We start from the raw sequence: 17,443 nt of genomic DNA, 5'->3' as shown, positions 1-17,443 counted from the left end.
CCTCCTCTGAGGATTGCGTAATTACACGGCTGCCTATGTTGATAGGCAATGCGGTTAGACAGAACTGCTCTCTGTCTTCATGTCGCTGTTTAAGTGTTCAAACACTGTGGCTATATTAATTAATTTTCGTAGTTAGGATGGTTTATATAATATCTTGTGTTGACCCAAGTGCGCAGGGAGCTTAATTTTGTCCGATCGCGCAACTGCAGCGCACCGCCGAACGTGCTACCGTAGCACGTCGCCCACCGCGCAACTGCACTGCGCTGGTCGCATTGTTGTGACGGAGCCGTCGCTGAAATTTAGAAAATATTTTTAAAATCCTGATATAATTTCCAAAATTTAAGTGGACAACAGTGCACAGGGAGCTTAATTTGGTCCGATCGCGCAACCGCAGCGCGCCGGGCGCTCACTGTTGCATTGCTTTAAGTGCGTCTTTGTGTTTTAGGATGGCTTTACTGCTCCCACTTGCTTTCTTTGGCGGCATGATTAGGGGTTGATACAATCCTCAAAGTAACGAAAATACAATAACAAGGGAGTCAGTCGGCATCCGGGCCGCGCGGTCGGGTTTTCTCGGGTCCTCCCGGCTCATCTCGCGAGGTTCGACCTCCGAATTTTGTTCGACAACCGAAGCAAAAAATCTTGAATTTTTTGTTCGAATTCAGATTTGTTCGAGAACCGGGACGTTCGGAAACCGAGGTTTGACTGTAAAATAAATAAATGCAGCTCACTGACGAGTGCCGCGATATGAGCTAATTTTAGAACAGTCCTGCGGGCGACTCATGCGGTCCTCACGGGCGACCTGGTGCCCGCGGGCACCGTGTTGGTGACCCCAGCCATGGAGGCTAATTTGTGTGTTTTGGGGTGTTCTTTGGTATTGAGGGGGGCTGGTTGGCCGCGTTTACTTTTTTCCTTTTTCTTGTTGCTTTGCTTTGATGGCTTTTAACTTTCACACTTAAAGGCTTTTTTTGTGCCGCCGTTGTGTGGCAGCCTTATTGAGTTGCTTTCATGTCATGTGTGTGTCTTTTATATATCTTTTATATGGTATGAATAATGCTGGGGCCTGAATTTCCCCACCCTTGGGATTAAAGGGAAATGTGCTTTCGCCAGTTTGCAAACATATTTTATTAAGGCGGCGCTAGACTTATAATCATATCAATATAATTTTCAGTAGTAATGTACTCGTGTGGTCACATAATAAGTGGAAAGGAATGTGCAGGCAACTGCATGAACTTATTTTCAACAAAGTATTGTGGAACAGGATGTCCAGACAGGGAGGACATCTTACAAGGACATCTCGAGAGGAACGCGAATAACAACTCGTCTTGGTGGTCCAGACCCAACCGCCCACAACTGAGACCAGACACCTGCGCTGAGCAGCGGAAAAACACCCAAACGAGGAGGAGATGACCATCGACCACTCACCACACAATATTTTGCATGCTTGAATATTCATATTGTGGTATCTTAAAACTGGGCAACCCGGAAGAATGTGTTGTCTTTGACGGTCACGAAGGCACACGAGTTTTTTGGTGTTAAGGACCCGAGACCCAGGCGCCTGTATTAGCTTGCTTTGTCAGGATTAAACAATTGGTAAATTCGGCCTGATTGATTTATTGGTCTTCTCTTTGACAGAACGAACTCGCAAAATTGTTAGGTGTACCGGTGTGTGGATTAGGACATAACGACTCATGTGTTAAGTGTTGATCGTAATTTGGAGTCAGATCAATAGCTAAAATCCCTAGCCTAACAGGATCAATAAAGTTTCAATCAATCAATCAATCAATCAATCAACTATATACCAAATAACTAACATAAATGCCAAATTTATCGGATCATCCGTGTCACTCCAAATTATTAAATTCATTGAAATCGTCATCCTCTGTGTCACGTGCGTTCGCGTCGCGCCGGAAGTGACGTCATGCAGCCTGATAACTGGCCCAAAAACCAACCTTCTGAGGATGCAGCCTGTGAATTTGGTCACAGCTAGTGACGCCTTTTTTGCATCAGTTCTCTTGCTAGCAATGAGGCTTCAACACCTACCGCTAATCAAAAATTCAAACACAGTACTATCAAGCAAGGTTAGCAGATGTAGCTGTCTGTCAGACCCTAGTGGGAATTTAACTCACACCCTCTGATTTATAATTCTAGTGCTCTTATCACTAAGCTACGTGGCCTTGCTTGGCAAAACTGTGTCAACCTTTTAGAAGATGAACCAAAAGAAACTCTTGAAAATGTACTTTAACCAGGACTCTAGGCCAGTGATTTTCAACCAGTGTGCACACATTTGTGTGCCATGAGAAACTATAAAATTTCCCTTCACGTCCCCAAAGACAACAACAACTCATCACACAACTGCTGGTCACCAGTACCATGGACAAGACACGTGTACACCCTCAACTATTATAAATTCAGCTTGCACAGCAAACATTAAGTATGTTATTAGGGTTCAGTGAGGATTGAACTCAGAACCCCTTGGTGACTAGACCAGTACCCTAACTACTGAGCTACAAGGCCTGCTCTATGGCTGTTACTAATAAACTATAAACTATTCCTGTACAATATTGCGAAATTTAATCAGATTGTGTCACAAATCAACAGGCACGTTTAACTACCATGCAACTAATTTGCGAGCAATCAAAGCAAGATACCTGAGCCAAGTTTGAGAACCAGTTAGTGTGCTCGAACCTCATAGCTGGTTGAAGCGCTGGTGTTGGAAAGCAGGATCGAGTCCTGATTTTGATTCTCCTTTATGTACAAGTTTGAATGTGACAACAGCCGGGAACAGCCATGCCTAACGAGCAAAAGGACAAGGTGTGTCCTTTCATCAAAAAAGATGTGGCCAAAGAGTCTGTCAGAAGGGACATTTAAAAACACATGCAAGAACACACACAGGTGAGAAATGTTTTTCCTGCTCAGTTTGTGGCCAAAGAATCTCTCAGAACAGTCACTTAAAAATAAACACAAGAACACACACAGGTGAGAAATCTTAGTCCTTCTCAGTTCCTGGCCCAAGATTGTTAGGGTTGACAAATTACAGTGGAGCCTCGGTTTTCAAACGTCCCGGTTCTCGAACAAATCAGTATTCGAACAAAAAATTCGAGATTTTTTTGCCTCGGATGTCGAACGAAATTCGGTTGTCGAACCTCGCGAGATGAGCCGAGAGGACCCGCATGCCAACTGACTCCGTTCGTTATTACATTCTCCTTACTCTGAGGATTGCATCAACTCTAATCATGCCTCCAAAGGAAGCAAGTGGGAGCAGTAAAGCCATCCTAAAACACAAAGACGCTCCTAAAGCAATGCGACAGTGAGCGTCCGGCGCGCTGCGGTTGCCCGATCGGACCAAATTAAGCTCCCTGCACACTGAGGTCCACTTAAATTTTGGAAAGTCCATTCGGACTTTAAAAATATTTTCTAAATTTTAGCAACAGCTCTGTCACAATAATGCGACCAGCGCGGTGCAGTTGCGCGGTCGGCGGCGCGCTACGGTTACGCGTTTGGCGGTGCGCTGCAGTTGCGCGATCGGACAAAATTAAGCTCCCTGCGCACTGAGGTCCACTTAAATTTTGGAAAATACATCAGGACTTTAAAAATATTTTCTAAATTTCAGCGACGGCTCTGTCACAATAATGCGACCAGCACGGTGCAGTTGCGCGTTCAGCGCTGCGCTGCAGTTGCGCGATCGGACAAAAGTGCGCAAATGAAAAAAATGGTTAAAAAAGGCGGGTTTTTTTGCTTGGAATGGATACATTTTTTTTCCGTTATTTGTAAAGGGAAAACATTATTCGGAATTTGAACGATTCACTTCTGGAACAGCCTTCTTGAATGGATTGTGGTCGAAAACCGAGGCTCCACTGTTCTTGATTGTATGATTATGTTGGAATGTAGACTATATTGATTAACCAGTTGCTGAGGGGAACAAACTCCCCCTCCTGCCCTGTTTTCTCTCAATAAATATGTCCTTATATGTTCAGAGTTTCTGAATAGATATTTGAAAGAGTAATATGGGAAATGACTTTAAAATATATGTAGTCTCCGCTCAGCATCCATCGCCATTTAAAGAATGACAGTTTCAAGGCTGAATTCGTGTGTCACATGACGTGCGTTCGCGTCGCACCGGAAGTCATGTCATGCAGCCTGATAATTGGCAAAAAAAAGACTTTCTGAGGATGCAGCTTGTGAATTTAGACACAGCGAGTGAATCTTTTTTTGCAAGACCAGTTCTCTTGCTAGCAATGAGGCTTTAACACCTACCGCTAATCAAAAATTCAAACACACTACAACCAAGCAGGGTTAACAGATGTAGCTGTCTGTCAGACCCTAGTGGGAATTTAACTCACACCCTCTGAGTTACAATTCTAGTGCTCTTATGACTGAGCTACGCAGCCTTGCTTGGCAAAACTGTGTCAACCTTTTAGAAGATTGACCAAAAGAAACGCTTGAAAATGTAGTCTAAACAGGACTGTAAGCCAGTGATTCTCATCCAGTGTGGACACATTTGTGTGCCGTGAGAAATTATAAAATTTCCCTTAAGATCCTCAAAGACAATAACAACTCATCACAGAACTGCTGGTCACCAGTACCATGGACAAGATATGTGGAATTACACCCTCAACTCTTATAAATCGAGCTTGCGCAGTAAATGCTTAGTATACAATCAGGCCTCAGTGAGAATTGAACTCACGACCCCTGGTTTACAAGACCAGTGCTCTAACCACTGAGCTACAAGGCCTGTTCTACTGTAAAACTAAACACTATTCAACTACAATAAGTAAGATGGCGGCGCGTGCGCACGCTGCGGCCTCTCTCTGTCCCGATCGGTGTTTTGTTTTGTCGTTTAATGTGGGTTTGTCCGACAGTTTTGTGTGTTCGTCTCGTCGTACCGGGTTGTGCTACAAGTGCGGCGGGCTGGTTCTGCTCGACATCGGCGAAAGCGAGTTTTGTGGCGATCTGGACTTTGAAGCGGGGACATTAAAGGCGCTCGGTCTGCTCCGTCCTGGAGCGTCGCCGGACTCGCCTGCTATTCCTCCCCCGGTTGGGCGTCCGGGCCAGGCTGGCGGCCAACCCAGCTCGCCCGGCCGTGCCTTCCATTCTTCTGTCGAACGTTCGATCGCTGGACATCAACATGCCTGCTGAGTTCTACGGACCGGACAGTGCGTGACTGTTGTGCGTCTGGAGCGGATGGCGTGCTATCGGGCGGACCGGGCCATTGTACGAGGGGGAACATCGCGAGGAGGTGGACTGTGCGTCTACATCCGTGACGAATGGTGCCGGCACTCTGTTGTGGGATGCCAGCACTGCACCACTGGCGAAGTTTGTGATCTCCAGGCTGTTGGGGTCCTGAACTCTCTCCCCCGTTGTTTTACTTGTGTGTTGATCGTGTGCTGTGTCTCGTCACCGTGGGATAGGGGGAACGACATTTCGGTTTCTTTGTGTGTCTTAGCATGAAGGAATTGACAATAAAGCTGACTCTGACTCTGACTCTGATATTACAAAGTGGAAATCAGGATGTCACCACGTTTACCTCCCATGCTACTATTCTGCGAGCAAGCAAGGCTAGATAGCTTGGCCAAGTTTGAGAATCAGTTAGCGTGCTCGAACCTCTGGTTGAAGCTGGTGGTTGAAGCTGGTGGTTGAAGCGCTGGGTTTTATGTACAAGTTTGAATGTGACAACAGCCAGGAACAGCCATGATTAATGAGAAACAGGAGGCCGAACCAGAGCAACTTTGATAAAAGAGGAGGGGAAAGAGAAGGAAGAAGAGGATATCTACAGTATGCCCTCAACTTGTCTCTCGTTGAAAAGTATAGATGAGGGTCAACGTGAGGTGAGCAAAGGGGCGGAGCCTGCAAGAAGCAGCTCTCGTCAACACATGACAACAGAAGATAATGGAGCCCACCGTGGAGAATCGCAAGCAGACGACCTCTTAGCTCCAACATCAGATTGTGATGACATGTTGTCACATGCTTCTGATGCTGCAGATGATGAGTCAGAAGTTGATATTTTATACCAAACACTGGAAATGTTCTCAGTGTTGGAAAATGTTTGCTCATAAGAGGAGTTTGAAACTACACCTAAGAATACACACAGGAGGGAAACATTTTTCCAAAGATTCTCTCAGAAGAGGCACTTAACAAGTCACATGAGAACCCAGACTGGGGAGAAACGTTTTTCCTGCTCAGTTTGTGGCCAAAAATTCTTTCAGAAGGGTGACTTGCAAACACACACAAGAACCCACACCAGTGAGATATCTTTTTCCAGATCACTTTGTGGCCAAAGATTCTCTCAGAAGGTAAACTTAAAAATACTACATGCAAGAACACACTCAGGTGAAAAATATTTTTCCTGCTCAGTTTGTAGCCAAAGATTCTCGCAGAACAGTCACCTAAAAATAATGACAAGAACACACACAGTTGAGAAACCTTTTTCCTGCCCAGTTCCTGGCCAAATATTCTCACAGAAGGGTGACTTAAAAACACACACAAATACCCCCACCCATGAGAAACCTTTTTCCTGCTCAGTTTGTGGCCAAAGATTCTCTCAGACGGGACACTTAAAAACACATTCAAGGGCACACACAGGAGAGGAACCATTTTCCTGCTCAGTTTGTGGCCAAAGATTCTCTCAGAAGGTAAACTTAAAAACACATGGAAGAACACACACAGGTGAAAAACTTTTTTCCTGCTCAGCTTGTGGCCAAAGATTCTCAGAGAAAGGAAGCTTGAAAAGACACACAAGAACCCACACTGGTGAGAACCCTTTTTCCTGCTCAGTTTGTGGCCAAAGATTCTCTCAGAAGGTAAATTTAAAAACACATGCAAGAACACACACAGCTGAAAACCCTTTTTCTTACTCAGTTTGTGGCCAAAGATTGTCAGAAAAGGGAAACTTAAAAAGACACACAAGAACCCACACTGGTGAGAAAACCGTTTTTCTTGCTCAGTTTGTGGTCAAAGATTTTCAGAGAAGGGACAGTTCAAAACACATACAAGAACACACACAGGTGAGAACCCTTTTTCCTGTTTAGTTTGTGGCCAAATATTCTCTCAGAAAGTAAACTTAAAATCAAATGCAAGAACACACACTAGTGAAAAACCTGTCTCCTACTCACTTTGTGGCCAAAGATTCTCTCTGAAGAGAAACTTCAAAATCCACTAATTGTCGGACACCACGAGCGGTTACCTAATATGCAAGGCCTTTTTTTGGGGGGTTTGGCGCCACTGTGGGTGGCAGCCACCCAGCAGTGTTCTCTCTTTTCCTCTTTATTTCCTTCTTTTCTCCTTTTTCTTTCTTTCTATTTGTCCATTCGGCAATGCTGGTGCCTTCTATCGCACCTCGGCGTGTGCAGATTGTTTCGGATCGGATATTTTTTTTCCCTGGGAGATGGGATGGCTGCACACATTGGTCGGGACCGGCGTGACTCTACGACGGCCATCCTGTTCATCCGGCCGGTGCTGACCAGATCCCTCGCTTTGGCCTCGCAGCCGCGACCCGTGTGGGAGGTCCGCTCCCTCGTGCTCGTTGAAGCCAATGACCTTCGCCGTACCAGCCCCATGGTGACTATCTGCACGTGCGACGACTAGGTGCCCAGGACGCTGCTCACACGTTTGCCTGTTTTGTGATGTTTTACCGATTTACGACCACGGTCCATTGGGCGCCGTTGAACTTGACTGCCCTTACACCTGTTTATGGACCCCGTGGAGGCTATTTTGCGTGTTTTGGGGTGTACTTTGGAATTGAAGGGGGCTGGTTGGCCGGTGTTACTTTTTTCCTTTGTCTTGTTGCTTTGGTTTGATGGCTTTTAACTTTCGCACTTACTGGCTTTCTTTGTGGCGCCGTTGTGTGGCAGCCTTATAGGAGCCTATTGAGTTGCGCTCATGTCATCTGAGTGTCTTTTACATACCCGCTCTATACTGCTGAGCGGGGCCTGAATTTCCCCACTCCCGGGGATCTATAAAGTTTCAATCAATCAATCAATCAATCAATCAATCAATCAATCAATCAATCAATCAATCAATCAATCATCTGACTTAGCTCCCACAATTGTCATGCTGTTATGTTTTGTGAGTTGTTTTTGTCTTGTCCTGTTCGTCGTATTGTCACTTCCTGTTTTGTTTTGGTAACTCTCCTCTCGTTTCAGTTCGTGGGTCCTTCCTCTGTGTGTCAGGCTACTTGTCTTCCCTGATCCCAATTGTGTGCACCTGTGTCTTTGGTCCTAATTGTCTGCACCTGTGTCCTCACCTTTCTATGTGTATTTAGCCAGCGTCTTCCCCTTGTCTTGTGCCAGTGCGTCTTGTCCCGTCTTGAGCACCAGCGATCGCGTGAGTAACAGATATCACTTTAGAGAACCTAGTTTAGAAGATACCTTTTTTTTGTCAAGCCTGAGCCCTGTGTTTTTCAGGTTTTTTTTCTGCCACCGTGTTTTCCCTCGTTTTGAGGTGCTTTTGGTTTTTGCTGTCTCCAGCCAACTCAGTGGCCTAGTGGTAGAGTGTCTGCCCTGAGACTGGAAGTTTGTGGGTTCAAACCCCGGCCGGGTCATACCAAAGACTATAAAAATGGGACCCATTGCCTCCCTGCTTGGCACTCAGCATTAAGGGTTGGAATTGGGGGGTTAGATCACCAAATGATTCCCGAGCGCGGCACCACTGCTGCTCACTGCTCCCCTCTCCCCCAGGGGATGGATTAAAATCACATGGGGATGGGTTAAATGCAGAGGACAAATTCCACCACACCCAGATGTGTGTGTGACGATCATTGGGACTTTAACTTTAACTTGTTTTCCCTCTTTTTGAGGCGCTTTTGTTTTTTTGTGCTGTCTCCAGCCTGTTCGAATAAATACCTTTTTGTTGGCACTCTGCATCCGAGTCCTCTCCCTGATCCAAACCTGACAACAATAGCTCCTACAAGATGTCTCCCGGGTCTCTTAGCTCTTAGCTGGCTCGTATCTTTGTTTGTTAGCCTTGGAAACTCCTCTATCTTGTTTAGCAGTGTGTCCTCAATTGCTTCTGAGGAACGGTGACACTCTTCAACCCGTTCCCAAATCATCTTTACGCCTCCAGCGGGTACTGCATGAACCCTTTTCACCTGTTCTGCAGATCTTGGACCTAGCCACCTTGTTAGTAGGTCGAACTCCTCTCTTTCTGATAAATTTACGTAAGTCTTTAGTCGCGCCAATAAATGATACTTTCCATGTCCAATAGTTTTGCGGTTTGTCGTCAAATTGCAGTAAACCAACGCTGACGAGTTACCGTATTTTCACGATTAAAACGTGCACTGTAATAAAAGGCGCAGTCTCAGTTATGTGTGCCATGACTGTGTTTAACACACATAGGGCGCACCTCATCATAGGGCGTGGGTTTTATATATACAATCCACGCCCACACTTGCCCCTTTAACGTTCTCATGGCGCTCTCAACTACGACCGCCTTACAACAACACACACACACCCACACACGCACACATACACACGCACGCACACACACAAATACACACACGCAGCAGTGACTCTCCAATACACATCGATACCAAATGATCAGGTGACGCTTTCCCGCCTTTATAAAACCTTCTGAGATGGAGGGTGTTGTTACATCTGCTGAAGTGCCATGTGTACTGACTGCCATTAAACAACCCAAGATCTTGCCAATAAAGAACCAACCGTTACTCCACATCTTAGTTTTCCTGACCCAACAACGGACATCCTCAACAACACGCAACAGCCGTTGATGGAATCGAACCCGCACTTTCTTAACTGTGAAGCGGACATGCTAACCAGTTCCCCACCGAGCCGCCAAAGAGTATAAATATTACTATATTGAGTCAAATACAAACCAAATTACAGATACAGTGGAGCCTCGGTTTTCGACCACAATCCGTTCCAGAAGGCTGTTGGAGAAGTGAATCGTTCAAATTCCGAATCATGTTTTCCCATTACAAATAATGGAAAAAAATGTAAAATTTAAATTTAAAAACCCAGCCTTTTTAAAGTATTTTTTCATTTGTACATTTTTGTCCGATCGCGCAACTGCAGTGCTTAGCCGACCGCGCAACTGCTGGTCGCATTATTGTGACAGAGCGGTCGCTAAAATTTAGAAAATATTTTTAAAGTCCTGATGTACTTTCCAAAATTTAAGTGGACCTCAGTGCGCAGGGAGCTGAATTTGGTCCGATCGCGCAACCGCAGCGCGCCGGGCGCTCACTGTTGCATTGCTTTAGGAGCGTCTTTGTGTTTTAGGATGGCTTTACTGCTCCCACTTGCTTCCTTTGGAGGCATGATTAGAGTTGTTGCAATCCTCAGAGTAACGAGAATGTAATAACGAACGGAGTCAGTTGGCATGCGGGTCCTCTCGGCTCATCTCGTGAGGTTCGACAATCGAATTTCGTTCGACATCCGGAGCAAAAACGTCTCGAATTTTTTGTTCAAATACTGATTTGTTCGAGAACCGGGACGTTCGAAAACCGAGGCTCCACTGTAAAACAACATAACACCAACTTTCGACGAGGATGGGATTTGAACCCATGCGTGCAGAGCACAATGGATTAGCAACCTCTCGGCCACCTCGTCTTGCTCATATGGCGTTGACAACACGTTATGTACGTTGTGCCAAGATACTTTGTGTGAAAATCCGACGATGTGATATGAAATGAGTGGAGAGCACAATGGAGTAGCAACCCATCGCCTAAATATCTCAGCCATCGCATCTCATGCATGAGTTGCATGGGCGACATGATATGGCATGTACGGGGTAGTATAAGCTACGAGGTAAAATGATACGATACTTTAGATGTGAAACGAAGAAAAGCTAAGCCACAAAAGAAGTGACACTGTCAACAAAGAAAAAAATTTTTTCAATGTTGTCTCACCCCAAATCTTTGGGATCATCGGCTGGATTGTTCCACCAACATTTTAACATCAACATTCTTTCATGGTGTGCCTGGGTATCTCGGCTGAAGATCCTAAAGAAAAGAACCTCAATTTCTTGTATGCTATTGCATGATCGTATAGTGTTGTGGCCGTAGCATCCCCGGAACGAATCTGGGTCATGGCATAATTAAATTACCTTGCTGAATTTGTCCGTTGTTCACTGTTACCAAACAGCCTTCTGTTGAACACAAGCTTCCAGACATTACGTCCACCTACGTTTTCACATCAACTTTATTTCATAAAGTTCTTCCTAATTCATCTTGGCGAAACTCCCTCAGGCGTTCCCATTTTTTTTTAGGCCTGGCTGCCACGAGGCAGCGGTAGACACACAATTATGACCCTGAAAGGACACGTCCAAACCGGCTATGATATTATTCAGAATTCATTAATCACTGAAATGCAGTCCTCAGGTCCATGTCATATTCGCTACCAATCGGAATGTAACGAAGCTATTTCTACCCAGTCACGAACTGGGGACTTTTTGCGTGTTAGGCAAACGTGATAATCACTACACGATGGAAACATCTGCTACAGTGGTGCACCTTACTTACTGGACCAAAGGTGAGTGCTACTGGGCGCCAAGCGCACCCGAACCATCACTGTTTTAGATCTTTACGGTTACTCCCTCATTCATTCACATGTTTGGTGAAACCTCCCCAAATCCCCACTCAAACATGCAAAGCTTACGATTCGACATGAAATCAAATCCATTTGTATCATATAAGGACTTTTGACTTGTGATCTGGTGCTCCCTGTGTGGAGTTTCTAGGTTCTCCCCGTGCCTGCGTAGGTTTTCCCCGGGTTTTCCTCCCACATCACAAAAACATGCTTGGTCAGCCTATTTAGTAATCCAAACTGCCCATAGGTGTGAGTGCAAGTGCGAATGATTGTTTGTCTCTGTGTGCCCTGCGATTGTCTGGCAACCAGTTACAACGTGTCCCCCGCCTACTGTCCGATGACTGCTGGGATAGGCTCCAGCACGCCTGCGACCCCCCGCAGTACAGATAATGGACGGAATTGAATGGCGATCAGTTTAGGGCCTGAAGAGGGAGCAACAGCAATATGCAGATACTCTTATTAGTTTATACAAACATATCAATCAATGTGTAAATAATTTACCCAAACATAGTTGCTCAATCAGAGCACAGACACAGCACACAGAGCTTTGTGACTTTCATTTACACATAGGCAGTGAGCACAGACACGGCACACAGAGCTCAGTTAAGTTCCATGACACATAGTCACAAAACATTCAGTAAATAACAGGACATTCAGGTGATAACAGAACAGACCTTATCCTTCCCTCCCATTGCCTTCCTAGTTCCTGCTTTTGGTCAGTATAAAGCCTTCTGATTTGAAGTTTGACGTTGTTGTTTCATCTGCTGAAGTGCCTTGTGCACTGACTGCCATTAAACAACCTAATATCTGTTACAAATACTGTTACTCCACATTTTTGTTTTACTTGCTTAACGATGGACATCTTGAACAAAACGCAACAGGCCGTTTTAGCTATACTATTCACGGCCTCGGCTCGGCAAACTGAGGCTCAATTCCCCGACGCGGAGTCTAAAATCAAAAGGATCATAAGAATTGTTTCCAACCAGGGACCTTCAGCGTGTGAGGGAATGTGATAACCACTACACCATGGAAACTGCGCTGACACATAGCCTTTTGAAGAGCCTGGCAAAAGTTAAAGAAAAGTGCGAAACCTGGTTTTCACCCAGTCTCAAATCAGGTACCCTTTAGCGGAACGACTCAGCCTGGGCTCGGCAAATCGGGCTTCAATTCCCCGACGCGGAGTTTATTTCTTTGTATGGAAAAATTGCTTTTGCTGCCACAGTTTTGAAAAGCAAATCAAAAAGTTCATAAGTGCCTGCTTTCTTCCTCACTCACTTTTGTTGAACTTTTGCCAGGCTTCTCAAAATGCTTTGGACGTCACAGCAGTTTCCATAGCGGTAGTGGTCATCATGTTCTTCTAAGACGCGAAACACCCCCTGTTTGAGACTGGGTGGAAACAACATTTTCTAAATCTATTTGTCAGTGTTGTCTGCTTTGCAAAGTGTGCCAGGGACACCTCGGCAAACAGGAGCCATATAGTATTTGATAAAGTAATCACATGTTCTCCGAGTTACAATGTCAACTGGTGGAACTTACTTTAGATCTTGGATGGTTTTAAAGCTAATGCTCTTCTGGATTACCGAGTAATCGGTTGAGACCGGCGTAACTCTACGACGGCTTCCTGCTTATCCGGCCGGTGCTGACGGGTCCCTCGCCTTGGCCTCGCAGCCTCGTGCTCGTCGGAACCAACGACCTTCGCCGTCCTAGCCCCGTGGTGTCCATCTGCACGTGCCCAGGACGCTGCTCACACGTTTGCCTGTTTTGTGATGTTTTCACCGATTCACGACCACGGTCCATTGGGCGCCGTTGAACTGGACTGTCCTTACACTTGTTTATGGACCCCGTGGAGGCTATTTTGTGTGTTTTGGGGTGTTCTCTGATATTGAGGGGTGCTGGTTGGCCGCTGTTACTTTTTTAATAATAATAATAATTCATTCAATTTATATAGCGCTTTTCAATAACCCAAAGACGCTTCACATGGAATAAAAAAGAGTGGAGGGGGGGGGGAGAGAGACAGTAGGTTATAGTTAACAAGACATCGGTCAGCAGTGCGAAGGAGATGGATGGAGGAGCAGGAGGGGCGGGAGCGGAGGTTGTTGAGGTTGCCAGTACGGGAGGTGGGGGTCACGGGGGGTTGGTAGTCCAAAAAGAGGAGATGGGTGAGCCATCGGGGAAATGCCGGTCAGATGTAGCAGCGACGGCGAAGGATCCCAGCCTCGTGTGGAAGCAGCAGTGGACCAGGTGGTGATGCCGGTCGACCTCGACTGCACCCGCTCGAACGGCAGGCCCCAACGCACCACGGCGGCACACAGCAGAGCCACAGTTGGCGAGCCCGCAGGGAGTGGAGCCCGTCCCCCAAGGACGCCGAACGGAAGGCCAGAGAGCCGGGCCAGAGCTGCCGTCGAGTCCACAGCAGGCGGCGGCCACAGGCTCCGAGTCGGGAGGCAGGAGGGTCCGGTGGTGGTTTTGGCCAGTTGGCTGTTGGCTAGCTGGCTAACGTAGTTGGTAGTCCGAGGGAGAGGAAACAGATAGGTGAGAGCGGAGCTGCGGGGATGCGAGGTGGACGGAAGACAACACGAGAAAAATAAAAGAAGAGACGGGTGCACTGAAAACGGGAAAACGAAAAACAAGTAACGGACACGGTCCGGGATAGAAGCGGCAGTCAACAAATCTGACGCCAGCGTGCTCTAACCCGGAAGACAACAGACGGTGGGGATTAGCCTTTTTTCCTTTGCTTTGTCGGCTTTTATCTTTCGCACTTACAGGCTTTCTTTGTGGCGCTGTTGTGTGGCAGCCTTATGAGAGCCTATTGAGTTGCGCTCATGCCATCTGTGTGTCTTTTGTATACCCGCTCTGTGGTATGGATTCTGATGGGGCCTGAATTTCCCAACCCCCGGGGATCAATAAATGTTCAATCAATCAATCAATCAATCAATCAATCAATCAATCAATCAATCAATCATTCAATCAATCAATTAATCAATGTTGGCATGGTGTGATTGTGAGCACTCTGAATCTAGCAATCCAAGTTCAAGTCTTGGTGGAACTTTCAATTTGTAGTCATTTACATGGAACACAAATTTGGAAATTCCAATTCAGTACTTTGTGGACAGCCCTATGAGTGTGTAAGCCCTGCCTCCACTACTTTTGTCAATTTCGTAAAATGAGCGCCTTAGTTAGTGCATTGTGCTCAGAAAAATTATGCTCCTCCTTCTGTCACTGCCAGGGTTCTATGGTGTAATGGTGAGCACTCTGGACTCTGAATCCAGTGATCCGAGTTCAAGTCTCGGTGGGACCTCAAATAATTTGTCATTTAGTTGGGAAAAATTTGCGAAATGGCAACAGCTTGTGTGCTGCCCCATGAAATCGTATGCTTCCCTACACCTGAGGGTTCCATGAGCGCTCTAGACTCTGAATCCAGTGATCTCAGTTTTAGTCTCGGTTGGACCTCAAATCTTTGGTCATATACAGTCGTATGCAAAAGTTTGGCCACCCCTAATCAATTTCAACATTTTCTTTATAAATCCTTGGCTGTTCGGATCAGCAATTTCAGTTAAATATATCATATAGCAGACAGACACAGTGATATTTGAGAAGTGAAATGAAGTTTATTGGAGTTAACGATTTGTCAAGAAGAATGGTCCAATATTCCTTCAACCAGAATCCACACTCTCATTGGAAGCTATAGGAAGTGTTTAGAGCAGTGGTTCTTAACCTTGTTGGAGGTACCGAATCCCACCAGTTTCATATGCGCAATCACCGAACCCCTCGTTAGTGAAAAAAATGTATATATTTTTTTCAAATTCAAGACATAGATGTTTTTTACTGGCACACAAAATGAGCCGTGCATGAACATCATCTTGTTCAAAGAATAAAACCAACACAATGCATGAATTTACGTCAAATGACATACCAGCAAATCAGTGTGACTTCTGCTGTTGCCTTTGCGAGACCAGTTCAGATATGCGTTGTCACGAATTTATAAATCAGGTGTGTTCGGACCTCCCCAGTAGAGGCTCTGCTGAACCCCTGAGACCGACTCACCGAACCCCTAGTTTGACCGATTCCAGGTTCAGGACCCCTGGTTTAGAGGCTGTTATTTCTGTAAAAGGAGGATCTACTAAATATTTATGTCATTTTTCTCTTGGGGTGCCCAAATGTATGCACCTGCCTACTTTTGTTGAAATAATGATTCCACACTGTCTGCAAATCCTATAAACTTCATTTCACTTCTCAAATATCACTGTTTACCACCACCGCCATCCACCGTGCATGGATTCGGGCCATCTGATTGGTTCCTTTCGGTTCATTTTTTGGTTCGATTCGAATCCGGGTTATGGCATAATCAAATTACCTTGTTGAATTTGTCTGCTGGTCACTGTTGCTAAACAGCCTTCCTTTGGGCAATGACAGTTTTCCACACAAGTTTACAGTCAATACAGTGTTGTAGGGCGAGTGGCGTAATGGATAACACATGATGGCAGATTTAAGTGATGTTTTATGTATGATGAGAATCAAAATAGCAGACGAAAGAGACTCAAGGTCAATTAACTCAAGCCTTCATTGCAATTGATAGCCCATATGACATGCACCTTAGATTAAATGGAGCTAGTTCAGGGGTCGGCAACCCGCGGCTCCAGAGCCTCATGCAGCTCCTTAGCACAATCCTAGCTGCTCCCTGGAGCTCTTGCTACGGCCACAACACTATACGATCATGCAATAGCATACAAGAAATTGAGGTTCTTTTCTTTAGGATCTTCAGCCGAGATACCCAGGCACACCATGAAAGAATGTTGATGTTAAAATGTTGGTGGAACAATCCAACTGCGCAGAGCCGATGATCCCAAAGATTTGGGGTGAGACAACATTGAAAAAATGTTTTTCTTTGTTGACAGTGTCACTTCTTTTGTGGCTTAGCTTTTCTTCGTTTCACATCTAAAGTATCGTATCATTTTACCTTGTAGCTTATACTACCCCGTACATGCCATATCATGTCGCCCATGCAACTCATGCATGAGATGCGATGGCTGAGATATTTAGGCGATGGGTTGCTACTCCATTGTGCTCTCCACTCATTTCATATCACATCGTCGGATTTTCACACAAAGTATCTTGGCACAACGTACATAACGTGATGCCAACGCCATATGAGCAAGACGAGGTGGCCGAGAGGTTAAGGCGATGGATTGCTAATCCATTGTGCTCTGCACGCATGGGTTCAAATCCCATCCTCGTCGAAAGTCGGTGTTAAGTTGTTTTACAGTGGAGCCTCGGTTTTCGAACATCCCGGTTCTCGAACAAATCAGTATTTGAACAAAAAATTCGAGACGTTTTTGCTCCGGATGTCGAACGAAATTCGATTGTCGAACCTCACGAGATGAGCCGAGAGGACCCGCATGCCAACTGACTCCGTTCGTTATTACATTCTCGTTACTCTGAGGATTGCAACAACTCTAATCATGCCTCCAAAGGAAGCAAGTGGGAGCAGTAAAGCCATCCTAAAACACAAAGACGCTCCTAAAGCAATGCAACAGTGAGCGCCCGGCGCGCTGCGGTTGCGCGATCGGACCAAATTCAGCTCCCTGCGCACTGAGGTCCACTTAAATTTTGGAAAGTACATCAGGACTTTAAAAATATTTTCTAAATTTTAGCGACCGCTCTGTCACAATAATGCGACCAGCAGTTGCGCGGTCGGCTAAGCACTGCAGTTGCGCGATCGGACAAAAATGTACAAATGAAAAAATACTTTAAAAAGGCTGGGTTTTTAAATTTAAATTTTACATTTTTTTCCATTATTTGTAATGGGAAAACATGATTCGGAATTTGAACGATTCACTTCTCCAACAGCCTTCTGGAACGGATTGTGGTCGAAAACCGAGGCTCCACTGTATCTGTAATTTGGTTTG

General features: G+C 45.6%; 3 non-coding genes across 3 annotated transcripts; 2 read left to right on the top strand and 1 right to left on the bottom strand.

Moving 5' to 3' along the window:
- Positions 1–4,659: 4,659 nt before the first annotated feature.
- trnat-ugu lies at positions 4,660–4,732 on the bottom strand. The gene has a single exon. It is a non-coding gene; the product is annotated as a tRNA-Thr (tRNA).
- Positions 4,733–14,763: 10,031 nt separating this feature from the next.
- On the top strand, positions 14,764–14,835 carry trnaq-cug. The gene has a single exon. It is a non-coding gene; the product is annotated as a tRNA-Gln (tRNA).
- A 1,857-nt stretch (positions 14,836–16,692) lies between these two features.
- On the top strand, positions 16,693–16,774 carry trnas-gcu. The gene has a single exon. It is a non-coding gene; the product is annotated as a tRNA-Ser (tRNA).
- Positions 16,775–17,443: the final 669 nt, after the last annotated feature.

The sequence above is a fragment of the Syngnathus acus genome, chromosome 19 (assembly GCF_901709675.1).
Source record: "Syngnathus acus chromosome 19, fSynAcu1.2, whole genome shotgun sequence".
Lineage (NCBI taxonomy): Eukaryota > Metazoa > Chordata > Actinopteri > Syngnathiformes > Syngnathidae > Syngnathus > Syngnathus acus.
Note: the sequence above shows the minus strand (reverse complement) of the source record. Positions and strands in the feature narration are given on the sequence as shown.